Raw genomic sequence first — 13,110 nt, 5'->3', positions numbered from 1 at the left:
GTGATCTAAAAAAATGCCACATAATGGGAGAGACAAACTCCCAACTGGATGTTTCTTGTCACCAAATGAAGCTTTAGTACATCAAATCAGGTGTTTGACCACAAGAATCCAATGAAAAGCCTACAAACAACCCAGATGATTACCAAGTTGCTGGTGGCTCTCTGCAAACTGGTGGTAAGGCCTTATTTCAGAAGACAACACCTATACAATTAATTGAACATGGAGAAGTCAAGCTGGTAGTTACCTAGAGCCTTCACCCCTACAAAAAATACTCATGGTACTGGAAGATACTCTGCATACTACCAGAAGAGAAAAATAAACACCAAACTAGCTACAAACCTTTCAATCTGAAAGACTGACCTATCAGCAAGAAAATGTTATTGCAACAGTGGCACAAAATTTGTGGTAATAACCAACCTGCTTCTGATTTGACTTAAGGCCTACTCTATGAGATGAAATCTGTACCCTCTCCTGACTGGGTTTCCAAGAACCTAAGACCAGATAGCCCAGAGACCTAGGAGATAACCTAATACTACTGTTATATTAAAAGAATGTAGCAATAAAATGACTCCTAATGATATTCTGCTATGTTCATAGATCAATGCACACTGCTCAGACACCATCAGAGAGGCTTTCTCTTGCAGCAGATGGGAACAAATGAGACCCACAGCCAGACATTATGCAGCCAGTAAGAGACCTTGGAACACTCAGTGCTAAATGGGATGTCTTCATCAGATCCTTCCCCTCAGGGTTCAGAGAACTCTGCAGAAGCTGAGGCAGAAAGAGCACAAGAGCCAGAGGTGATGGAGGACACCAAGGAAATAAGGCCTTGTATATACAAAAGGGCTCGCAGAGATATGAACTCACAGAGACTGAGGCTTCACGCATAGGACCTGCTGGGTCTTCACCAAATGGGGTCCTAGAGGTAAAAGGAGAAGTGGACACATGTCCCCATCCCTAACCCAAAAATTGTCTCCAGTTGATAACCACATGCAAATGTAAACTTAATTTTCTCCAAGGGAGTCTCATCATGGAAATAAACCACTCTTTTTTTCCATATATTATTCATTTAACTTTTTTTTGATTCCCTCTTCCCCCTATTTTACCCCCACCCCCTCAACTTCCTGTTCCCCCATGACCAACTCCCTTCCTCTTTACCCCCTCTATTCTTCCTAGGTCCCACTACCCCCCCCTCGCCGTGTTCCCCATCCATTCAGAGGATCTTGTCTCCATCCTCTTCTCTTGGGTACTATGCATATATGCATATCTTTTAGGTTCTTTCCTGTTTCCCAGACTCTCTATCTGTGGAAGTGCAGACTGGCACTATCCTGATCCATATTTAAAATCCATATATGAGTGAGTACATACCATGTTTGTCTTTTTGCGACTGGGTTACCTCACTCAGGATGGTTTCTTCCAGTGCTATCCATTTCCCTGCGAATTTCAAGATTCCATTGTTTTTTTCTGCTGAGTAATACTCCATTGTGTAAATGTACCACATTTTCTCTATCCACTCTTCAGTTGAGGGGCATCTAGGTTGCTTCCAGGTTCTGGCTATTACAAACAATGCTGCTATGAACATAGTGGAGCAGATGCCCTTGTTGTATGAACCTGCCTCATTTGGATAAATGCCTAAGAGTGGAATTGCTGGGTCTAGTGGTAGATTAATTCCCATTTTCCTGAGGAATCTCCATACTGATTTCCAAAGAGGCTGTATTAGTCGGCATTCCCACCAGCAGTGGAGGAGTGTTCCTTTTTACAAATGTCACTTTCAGTTCCCTCTCCCTCCCCTCCTCCTCACCCTCTAATCCTCCCAACCCATCATCCCCCTCCACCCCCCTCTGACCCCAGGGAGGGCAAGGGCCTCCATGAGGGATTTTCAGGGTCTGTCACATCATCCTGGGAAGGGCCCAGGTTCTTGCTCATGTGTTCAGACTGAGAGAGCATCCCTCTACCTGGTGTGGGTTCCCAGAGTCCTTCTGTATGCCAGGAATAAATACTGCTCTACTCTCCCAGTTCCCACAGATTTCCAAGGCCTCCTCTCTGTCACCCACGTTCGGTTGGAGAGTGTCTGGATGAGTCCCATGCTGGCCCCTCAGTCATCAGTCTGGGGTCCATGTGTTCCCCCTTGTTTGGGTCAGCTGCCTCTGTAGGTTTCGCCAGCCCCATCTTGATTCCTTTGGTCATCACTCTTCTTTGCAACTGGGTTCCAGGAGTTCAATTCGATTCACAGCTGTGGGTGTCTGCCTCTGCCTCCATCAGCCATTGTATGAGAGTTCTAGGATGGCATATCAGGTAGTCATCATTCTCAATATCATGGGAGGGCATTTAAGGTAGCCTTAATGCCAGTTGGTGTCATTCTTGTAGATCTGTGAAGATCTCACTAGTGCCAGATCTCTCCTCCAACTTATACTGGCTCCCTCTTTTAGGGTATCTCCCATCCTTTTCTCCTCTATTCTTACCCTGGCTCAACCTTTCTGCTCCTTCATGTCCTCCTTTCCCTTCCTCTTTTCTCCCCCTCTTTCTCCCATTTCCTTCTACCCTTCCCTTCCTCCCCCCAATCCAATTAGGAGCTCGCATCCCCTAACCCTTCTCCAGGTTACTAAGCATATCTCTCTTAGGGTCCTCCCTGCACCCCAGACTCTCTGGCGGTTGGGTTGTGGGCTGGCAACGTTAAACCACTCTTAAGGGTAGGCCCCAATGCCAGAAGTAGATGGCCAACACAATGTGAACCCACTATCATAATGGTAAGTTAGGATGCTTTTTCTTCCTTGATTTTGTTTTTGTTTCTTTTACCTTACAGGTCATTTTCGTATATGTTATGGGTTCCAATTTGATTTTTTAAATGGGATTCTCAAATGTGCAAATGCATGTTTCTCAGCCTCTATATTCATTTCTTGTGCTTTTTTGGCTGTTTGTTGCTGTTCTTGTTGATTATTTTATCATAGTCATATTTATTTTTTATTTATCTTATATTATTATTATTTCTTAGATGCCAGTATGTTTTGGAAGGAGAGACAGAAATAATGTAGATCCAGAGGGGAGGGAAGGGAGGACAAAGTGTGAGAAGTAGGGCGAGAGGAAAAATAATCAGAACATATTGTATGAAAATAAATCTATTTTCAATAAAAGAAAAAAGATTCAATTTCTATGTAAACAGAACTCAATAGAAATGAAATGAAAGCAGATATGCCAAAACATAGAAAGGTATTTTTGTATTTAATTTACATGTCTTTGTGTCTTAGTTACTTTTTTTGTTCTTGTTATAAAGTACCTGACAAAATCCATTTAAGGGAATGTGGTGATTTGAATGAAAATGACCCTTATAGGCTCATAGGGAGTGGCACGATTAGGAGAAGTGGTCTTGTTGGAGTAGGTGTGGCTTTGTTGGAAGAAATGTATCACTGGGGTTGGACTTTGATGTTTCAGATGCTTAAGATAGTCTTAGTCTCTCACAGTCTCTTTCTGCTGCCTTTGGATACAGATGCAGAACTCTCAGCTAGTGCTCCAGCACTGTGTCTGCCTGCACTGTCAGCACACTGCCATACTTCCCACCATGACAATAGTAGACTAAACCTCTGAATTATAAGCCAGCCCCAATTAAATGCTTTCCTAAAAAGACTTGCCATGGTCATGGTGTCCCTTCACAGCAATAGAAACTCGAGCTATGACAGGGATAAAGGGTTTAGTTCCAAGGTGCAGTTCATCATTGTGTGCAAGTCAAGGAAGCAGAAACTACAAACAGTTAGACAAATCCTGTATGTGTTCCCATTCTTATTTTAAGGTCTGATGTAGATAAAATAGAGCATTGAATTACCTTACACTATTTTGCATCAGTTTTAAGGACATTTTCTATCTTATTCATTTTTAGCATTATTTAAAATTATACTGACCTCTCTTTTTTCCCTTTGTTTTCTATTTCTATGTATTTTCTGCTCATACTTTAAATTTGATTGTGTGCTTTCCAAAGTGGAGTAAGAATACCCCTATAGGTTCAAGCATTTGAATGCTTAGACACCAGGAAGTGGCACTATTTGAAAGGATTAGGAGGTGTGGCCTTATGGGAATAGGTGTGGCCTTGTTGGAGAAAGTGTATTACTGGGGTGGGTTTTGAGGTTTCATAGGCCATGCCAGGCCCAGGCTCTCTCTCTCAGTCTATGGATCAGAAGGTAACTCTTATCTGCTTCTCCAGCACCATGGCTGCTTGACAGCATGCTCCCTGCCAAGGTGATAATGGACTAAGAGTCTGAGTCTGTAAGCAGGCCTCCATTGAAATGCTTTCCTTTATAAAAGTTGCTGTGACTATGGTGTCTCTCTACAGCAATAGAACAATTACTAAGAAATCATCAAACGTTTAACTTGAAGTCTACTTAATATTTTAAACTATGATTTAAGGTACCATTTAAAATGTTGTTGGGCTCCCTCCTCCCCCGCCGGCCATTTTTACTCCCCTTGGGCCTTGAGCCGCGACCCTGTCCCCCTCCCGGAACCCGCACCCTGTACCCCCTTCCCCGCTGGCCGGCGGGTGGCCGGAGGGTGGGCATCTCCTCCATTCCTGCGCCCAGAGCGTGGCCATGTGACCTGCCCGTCTGCTGGGGAAAAGCACGCCCCATCCGGCTGACCGCCAACTCAGAAATGGAGACAAATGACCATTTTAACTTTACTGGCCTTCCCCCTGCACCAGCTGCCTCAGGACTGAAACCCTCTCCTTCCTCAGGCAAGGGCCTCTACACTAACCGGTCTCCCATGAACTTCCCCCAGCAAGGGAAAAGTTTGAATGGGGATGTGAATGTTAATGGCTTATTTACTGTATCTCACACTACTACTTCAGGGATTTTGAACTCTGCTCCCCATTCCTCCAGCACCTCACACCTCCATTACCCTACCGTGGCCTAAGACTGTCTCTAGAACTACTCGTAGTACCCACCCGCCAACCCTGGCGGCAACCTCAAGGACCCACCACCCCTTCTTTCTCAGTTCCCTGGGGGACAGTACCCACTCAATGGTATCCTTGGGGCAGCCGACAGCCTTCGTCCCCAAGTCACAACACTAATCTTCGAGCTGGGAGCCAAGAGTTCTGGGCCAACGGTACCCAGAGTCCCATGGAGCTTAACTTCGATTCACAGGAACTGTATGATTCCTTTCCTGACCAGAAATTTGAGGTGATGCCCAATGGACTCCCAAGTTTTTTCACCTCCCCACAGAAGTCTCCAATGTTGGGATCTAGTATCCAGACCTTTGCACCTTCCCAGGATGTGGGAAATGGGATCAATCCTGATGAGGCAACAGAGAAGGAGCTGCCTTCATTTGTGGCAGAAAACAACACTTGCTTGGTAGGCAGCCTGGAGCTGGAGGAAGAGCAGCCAGAACTAAAGATGTGTGACTACAATGGTTCTGTCTCCTCTGTGGAGTCTTTACACCAAGAAGTCTCCGTCCTGGTCCCCAACCCCACAGTGAACTGTTTAGATGATCCTTCACATCTTCCTGATCAACTGGAAGACACTCCAATCCTCACTGAAGATTTCCTTGAGCCCTTTGACTCCCTGGCACCAGAGCCAGTGAGTGGAGGACTTTATGGTATAGATGACACAGAGCTGATGGGTGCAGAAGACAAGCTGCCTCTTGAGGACAGCCCTGTAATCTCTGCCCTCGATTGCCCTTCTCTCAATAATGCTACTGCCTTCCGTCTCTTGGCAGACGACAGTCAAACATCAGCCTCTCTCTTTGTCAGCCCCACCTCTCCACCTGTCTTAGGAGAGTCTGTCTTGCAAGATAACAGCTTTGACCTGAATAATTAATGGCAGTGACTCTGAACAGGAAAAAATGGAGCCTGAGTGTTCAGACTTCCCACGGTCCCAGACTGAGCCAGCCCCTGACCAACTGCCTACTATTGAGCTACATCCAGCAGCCTCCCCAGCAGCCTCCTTAACAGCTCCAATGACTTCTCACATCTGCCCTGCATCTTCCCCAACAGCCACCTTCCAGACAGCCTCCCCAGCAAATGAAGATGTCAGCAGGGTTCCAGAAGCTTCTGCTGCTGGCTTGGGAGAGATCACTGGATAACCTGTCACAGTTTCTGGTAGTGGTGATGTACTGAAAAGATGAATTTCTACCGCAAAAGAAGTTCGTCTTCCCCTCCAACATGGGTGGCGGAGAGAAGTGCACATCAAGAAGGGCAGCCACCGATGGCAGGGGAAGACTTGGTATTATGGCCCCTGTGGGAAGAGAATGAAACAGTTTCCAGAAGTCATCAAGTACCTGAGCCGAAATGTGGTACAGTGTCTGCCGTGAGCACTTCAGCTTCAGTCCCCGCATGCCTGTTGGAGATTCCTTTGAAGAAAGAGACATACCAGAGGGCTTGCAGTGGGTCCAGTTATCTGCAGAGGAGATTCCTTCCAGAATTCAAACAATTACTGGCAAACGAGGGCGACCTCGAAGTAATGAGAAGGCCAAGAACAAGGAAGTCCCCAAAGTGAAGCGGGGCCGAAGTCGGCCACCTAAGATCAAAATCCCTGAGCTATTGAATAAAACAGACAACCGACTTCCAGAGAAACTGGAGACCCAAGAAACACCAAGTGAGGAAGATAAAGCAAAGATGAGTAAGAGCAAAAAGAAGATAAGGCAGAAGGGACAGTGGGGAGAGAGTCAGCCTCCTGTTCAAGGGCAGGCCAGAAATAAGAGAAGACAAGATGCCAAGAGCTTAAAGCAGAAGGACACTAAGAATAAACTCAAGGCTGATAAAGAGACGATGAAGACAAAGCAGGAAAAACTGAAGGAAAAAGTGAAGAGGGAGAAGAAAGAAAAGGCAAAAGTGAAGGTAAAGGAAGAGGTGGCCAAAGCCAAGCCAGCCTGTAAAACAGAAAAGACCCTTGCCACACAGCGGCATCTGGAGGAGCACCAGAGACAGCAACTTCTCTTAGAGGAGATGAAAAAGCCCACAGAGGACATGTGTCTGCCTGACCACCAGCCCATGCCTGACTACGCACGCATCCCTGGTTTGACATTGTCCAGTAAGACTTTCTCAGACTGCTTGACCATCGTGGAGTTTCTGCACAATTTTGGCAAAGTACTAGGCTTTGACCTTACCAAAGATGTTCCTAGTCTGGGAGGCCTGCAGGAAGGACTCTTATGTCAAGGTGACAGCTTGGGCAAAGTGCAAGACCTGCTGGTTTGGCTCCTGAAGGCTGCACTCCATGATCCCAGTCTGCCCTCCTCCTGTCAGTCCCTAAAGATCTTGGGGGAGAAGGTGTCCGAGACCCCACTGACCAGAGACAATGTGTCTGAGATACTCTGCTGCTTCCTCATAGCACACAGAGTGGAGCCAGCCTTCTGTGACCGCCTGTGCACCCAGCCTTTTCAGGCCCAGCCACCCCAGCAGAAGGCAACTGTGTTAGCCTTCCTTGTGTGTGAGCTCAACGGCTCCACCACCATCATCAATGAGATTGACAAGACTCTGGAGAATATGTCTAACTACAGGAAAAACAAATGGATTGTTGAAGGCCGACTCCGAAGACTGAAAACTGCTCTGGCCAAGCAAACAGGGCAGCCCGAGGTTATGATGGAAGGGCCAGAAGAAGGCCTCGGGCGGAGGCGCTGTTCTCGGATCATGGAAGAAACCAGTGGCATGGAAGAGGAGGAAGAGGAGGAAGCTAAAGCAGCTGTCCATGGTTGCAGGGCTTGAAGAGATGGAGACGTTGATATTGCATCATCCAGCATTCCAGAGTTAGAAGGCCAGATAGAAAAACTCAGTAAGCATCACCTCTTCTTTAGAAAAAAAGCTGCTTCACTCATCCCAGATGCTTCAGGCAATCTCTTTGGGTCAGGACCGCTATAGACGACACTACTGGGTATTGCCGTGTCTGGCTGGTATCTTTGTGGAAGGATCAGAGGAGAGCATAGTTACTGGAGATGGAATGAAGCAGGAAGCTGAATGCTTTACGGAAGCAGTCACTTCAACACCCTGCTCTGCTCTAGTCTAACAAAGAGAGAGTCAAATGGTTCCGACACCCCTGCTTCTCCTGCCCGCGCTCGAGGCCGACCTGGAAAATCAAAGCCTGGGTCTATGTAGCCTTGGCACCCTAAGTCTGCTATTAGGGAACATGATTTAGAACAAGCCCAGACTGAAGTTCAGTCAGAATCTTAGTCCCATCTGCAGCTTCAGGCTTCCACCCAGCCCCATCTTCAGTCCCATCCCCCGTCAGATAATGGGTTCCTAGAGCCAGAAGGCTCCCCTCTGTCTCTGGGTCAGAGCCAGCATGACCTCAGCCAGTCCACCTTCCTGTCTTGGCTGAGCCAGACTCAGAGCCACAACTCCCTGTTGAGCAGCTCAGTGCTCACGCCTGATAGCAGTCCAGGGAAATTAGACTCTGTTCCATCCCAGTCCTTGGAGGAGCCAGAGCCTGATGAGGCAGAGTCCTGCCCTGATCCTCAAGGACCATGGTTTAACTTCTCAGCCCAGATACCCTGCGATGCTGCGCCTACACCACATCCAGCCGTTTCTGAGGACCAGCCTACAGCTTCCCTCCAGCTGCCTTCATCCTCTAAGCCAATGAGTACACCGGGTGCTGCCAATCCCTGTTCTCCACGACAGTTCTCTTCTACCCACCAGCCTGGAGGGGGCGCTAAGAGGCCATCAGGAGACTCTGAAGAAGCCACAGAGTCCCACAGCGCTGGGACAACCAAAGCGGAGAGGAAGACCTAGCAAGCTCTCCAAGCAGGTGGAGTAGTGTTACTTAACCCAGCTGACAGCCCAGCCTGTCCCCCCTGAGATGTGCTCTGGCTGGTGGTGGATCCCAGATCCTGAGACACTGGATGCCATGCCCAAGGCACTACTTCCCCAAGGCATTAGGGAGAAGGCACTTCACAAACACCTTAGCAAGCACAAGGACTTCTTGCGGGAAGTTTGCTTACAGCCTTTAACTGATCCCATCTTTGAGCCCCATCAGCTGCCTGCTGTGGAGGAAGGAGTTACAAGCTGGCCCCCCAAAGAGAAGACTTATGAGACAGACCTAGCTGTGCTTCAGTGGGTAGAGGAGCTGGAGCAGCGAGTTGTCCTGTCTGACCTGCAGATTCGGGGCTGGACATGCCCTAGTCCAGACTCTACCCGAGAAGACTTGGCCTACTGTGAGCATCTGCCTGACTCCCGGGAGGATATTCCTTGGAGAGGACGGGGCAGGGAAGGCACAGTACCTCAGTGGCAAAACACCAACACCCTGGACCTTGCTGTGATGCGGCTGGCTGCTCTGGAACAGAACGTGGAATGGCGTTACTTGCAGGAGCCCCTCTGGGCAGCCCATGAGGTGGTGGTAGAGAAGGCCCTGCTGAGTGCACCCAAAGGAGTCCCTGATGGCGCCACTACTGAGATATCGTATGAGATTACCCCCTCGTGTTCGCGTCTGGCGGCAGACACTTGCGAGGTACAGTAATGCAGCCCAGGTGTGCTTGTGCATAGTCCAGCTGGAAAGGTCCATCGCATGGGAGAAGTCTGTCAACAAAGTGACCTGCCTTGTCTGCCGGAAGGGTGACAACGATGAGTTTCTCCTGCTTTGTGATGGGTGTGACCGCGACTGCCACATTTACTGTCATCGACCCAAGATGGAGGCTGTCCCAGAAGGAGACTGGTTCTGTACTGTCTGTTTGGCCCAGCGGGTAGAGGAAGAGTTCTCTCAGAGGCCTGGTTTTCCAAAACGAGGCCAGAAGCGCAAAAGTAGTTTTCCACTGAACTTCCCAGAGGGTGACAGTCACCGAAGGCGGGTGATGTCAAGGAGCCGAGAAAGCCCAGCAGTATCTTAGTGCTGAGAAGATGGGCTGTCTCCCTCCAAGAGATGGCAATTTTTAATGAGAAGCCACCACAGTGATCTCACATTTTGCGAGATCATCCTAATGGAGATGGAGTCCCATGACGCAGCCTGGCCTTTTTTTGAGCCTGTAAACCCTTGCCTGGTGAGTGGGTACCGGCGAGTCATCAAGAACCCTATGGATTTTTCCACCATGCGAGAACGGCTACTCCGGGAGGGTATACTAGCTCAGAGGAGTTTGCAGCTGATGCCATTCTGGTTTTTGACAACTGCCAGACCTTCAACGAGGATGACTCTGAAGTGGGCAAGGCTGGGCACATCATGCGCCGCTTCTTTGAGAGTCACTGGGAGGAATTTTATCATGGAAAACAGGCCAATCTGTGAGGCAAGGAAGGTGGGGACCACCTTGTGGTGCCTTCTCCCTTCCTGACAGAACCTGCTGTGCTCACCTGCTGATGGCTGCCCTGGTTGGGTTCAGTTCAGACAGTGCTGATGTTGACTCTGCCCTTGGCAACACCCACATCCTCTTTCCCTAATCTCCTTCTCTTGTTTCTTCCTCTTGCTCCTCAAATAAGAGATGCAGAGATGAGGTCCTTCTGGACGGAAAGCCAAAAAAGAAAGAATTTTCCCTATTTTTTCTTCCTAGTTAAAATGGAGAGGGGCAAAGAAGTCCCTTCTCTTCCCAACCCCCACCCCTCCCTGTGCACACCCCAGTACCCTGGGGCTATTTAACAATAACAATAGTTCTAGTGAATGAGTGAAACCGAGAAACACTCTGTACTGTGTGTGGACCCGCAGTGACGGCCAGTAAAGTGGACTTAACTCCCAAGTGTGTCGAGCCGGACACCGGGCCCTGAACATGCTGCTTCCATGGTCAGTCCTTCCCCGCTTCTCTTCCTCCTTCCCCCTTCTCCCTGTTTTTATGACTTTGTCCCACCCAATAATGTAAAACTATGGTGTACGGGTTCTTCTTCCCCTTCCCCTAAGTGGAAAATAGTTCAGAGCTCCCTGTCTCTGTCCTCATCTCCTGCCAATACTTACCCTCTAAAATGTTGGATCCTCCTCACGTGCTGAGTTTCTAGCCTTTTCTGAAACTCTGTGACTGGGGAGAGACCAGGTGGGCAGGCAGGCGCCCTGAGCCTTCCAGCCTCCTTCCCAGCTTCCCAAACCTCCCTCTTGGGAACTCCTCAGGGACAACTGCTGCTGAGTCTGAGTGCTGCTCCAAGATGGAGGCCCTCAGAGAGAGGGGGACGTGTGTGTGTGTGCGTGTACACAAATGAGAGCTGTGATCGTGACCCTGTTTTGTGTAATGGGATCCATTCATGTTTCCTCAAGTTTGTTTTTAGTCCCACTGTCACCTTTTGTCTTTGGGAAAACACAGGAACTGTTTCTCTGGGGACTAGGCTGTCTCATGCTCATTTCTGTTCCAGCCTCTGCAAACTGCTGTGCAATCTTTTCAGCAGGAACTCTCTCTCCTTGCAGTAGCTTCAAATGTTGAGAATTTGCTGGGAGAGGGTAGAACTGGATCTTTTCCTAAACCATGAGTATCTGGGTTTAGTTGTGTTTTCCTTCCTTGCATCTACTTCATATCCCCAGCAGCGAGCTCCTGGAGCGCAGGATGGGGAGAGAGGAGAGGGTCTGGTCTACCACTGCCCTGTGTGACTAAGCCCAGGTCAAGCCCCGCACATGAGAGGAGAGCTCTAACTCCCAGCTAAGGCCATGGGCCTCTCTGCCCTGCTTCCCTGCTTCCCTGCTCAGCAGCCCTCCCATCAGAGATTACTGGTACTTGCACTGGGGAGGTGACTGCCAGCTGGCCTAAGCAGAGAGCAGCGTCGTCCAAGCAATGTTCCATTGGGGGGGGGGGGGCGGAGGGTGCCCGGTGAGGGGGAGGCAGTGCCGGTTCCTGGGTAGCCCCTCAGCCTTCCCAGCCACCCTCACTCACTCCCTATCGCCTATTTCTAAAGTCGCCTTTTCTGTCGATAAACCTCAAAACTTAATCATATTTGAGAATTGTTTTTTGCTTTTAAATAAGAGGTGGATTGAAGAATATTTGAATTGACTTTCTATTATGCATAAATATTTATATTTTATCTAAAATAACTGTGCCGTGACAAACTTAGTGTTAGTCAGATGTTTGGAACTGTTATAACTGGGGACAACTCTCCCCATGGCAAGTTTCCCTTGGCATAAAATGTACTGGAGTCATTCACTGTTGGAGATGGGGGGGACTCCTGTCTGCTCCTTCCCAGCTCCAGCCTCTCCTAGGGACCAGGCACTCTTAAGGTGGGGGTGGAGTCCTAGACTTGATTTGAAGAAGGGGCTGAAGGGGCTATGGGTAGGGCATGATCAAAGGGGCCATTTCTCACTCTTCTCTCCTCGCTTTCACTGCCCCTCAAGCTGGGTGGATTTTCTCTTATGACAGAGTATTTGGTAGGGAAAGCAGGTTAAAACTAAAGACAGCCCACCCCTGCCCTTTGTGTCCCCCCACTATCTGGTAACAGCAAGAAACCATTAACACCAACAAGTTTCCATGTTCCTTTACAGAGAAAGGGACAGACTTTTTATATAACCAAATGTGATGTTTTAGTGACTTTTTGATAATGTACAGTTTTTTTGTGAATTTAAATTTCTTTCTTTCTATATTTTTAGGACCAATCTCATTTTTAATAAGGTTTACAAGAAGGAAAAAAAAGCCTAGAGAAAAAAAAAACTCGTTTTTTGCCATGTGATGTTCCACAGGTGCGGCGGTAGAGAAGTGCTTGTCATTGAATAAAACCACATTTGATAGAGAGAAAATAAAATAAAATGTTGTTGTTGTTGAAGTTCACTCCTAAGCATTTTAAGTTTCATTTATGGTTTGTCTTTAAACAAAACCCTATCTTTTGATTACATAAATTTTACATAATTTAAAAATTCTACAGTTACATTTTATTTTTAATCTTGAGAAATTGTTTTTACCCACAGGTGAAGTTAATAAAATATAGTTGAAAATAGAATGACTTTGAATTTATCTGTTAGTAATTCTCAGTGGTAACAGAAAGAAAACTTCTGTTTGCTTCAGTCTTTCTGTGCATGATTTTAAAGCAATAATCCTAAATAAACATTTTCTGGTGTCCAAAGTGACTGACCCTGAATGGCTATAATAAAACTTTCTCATAACCTCAGAAAGGGAGCTTCTCTGAATGTATTTGAAAAGAAAATATGCTTTGAATTTTGTTAAGAACTGGGTCTAATGTAAGGAAAATAATCCTAAAGGGACTCTAAATATAGTCAACATTACTTTTAGTACTAAGATGACTTTTGTTTGTCATTT

At 47.5% G+C, this 13,110-nt stretch overlaps 1 pseudogene; it reads left to right on the top strand.

The window, feature by feature from the left end:
- The first annotated feature begins 4,623 nt into the window (after positions 1-4,623).
- Positions 4,624-10,181, top strand: LOC101836739 (annotated as a pseudogene).
- Positions 10,182-13,110: the final 2,929 nt, after the last annotated feature.

This window comes from Mesocricetus auratus, unplaced genomic scaffold, assembly GCF_017639785.1.
Source record: "Mesocricetus auratus isolate SY011 unplaced genomic scaffold, BCM_Maur_2.0 Super-Scaffold_100033, whole genome shotgun sequence".
Classification (NCBI taxonomy): Eukaryota; Metazoa; Chordata; class Mammalia; order Rodentia; family Cricetidae; genus Mesocricetus; species Mesocricetus auratus.
The sequence above is the reverse complement of the archived record's forward strand: the minus strand, read 5'-3'. Positions and strand labels throughout refer to the sequence as shown.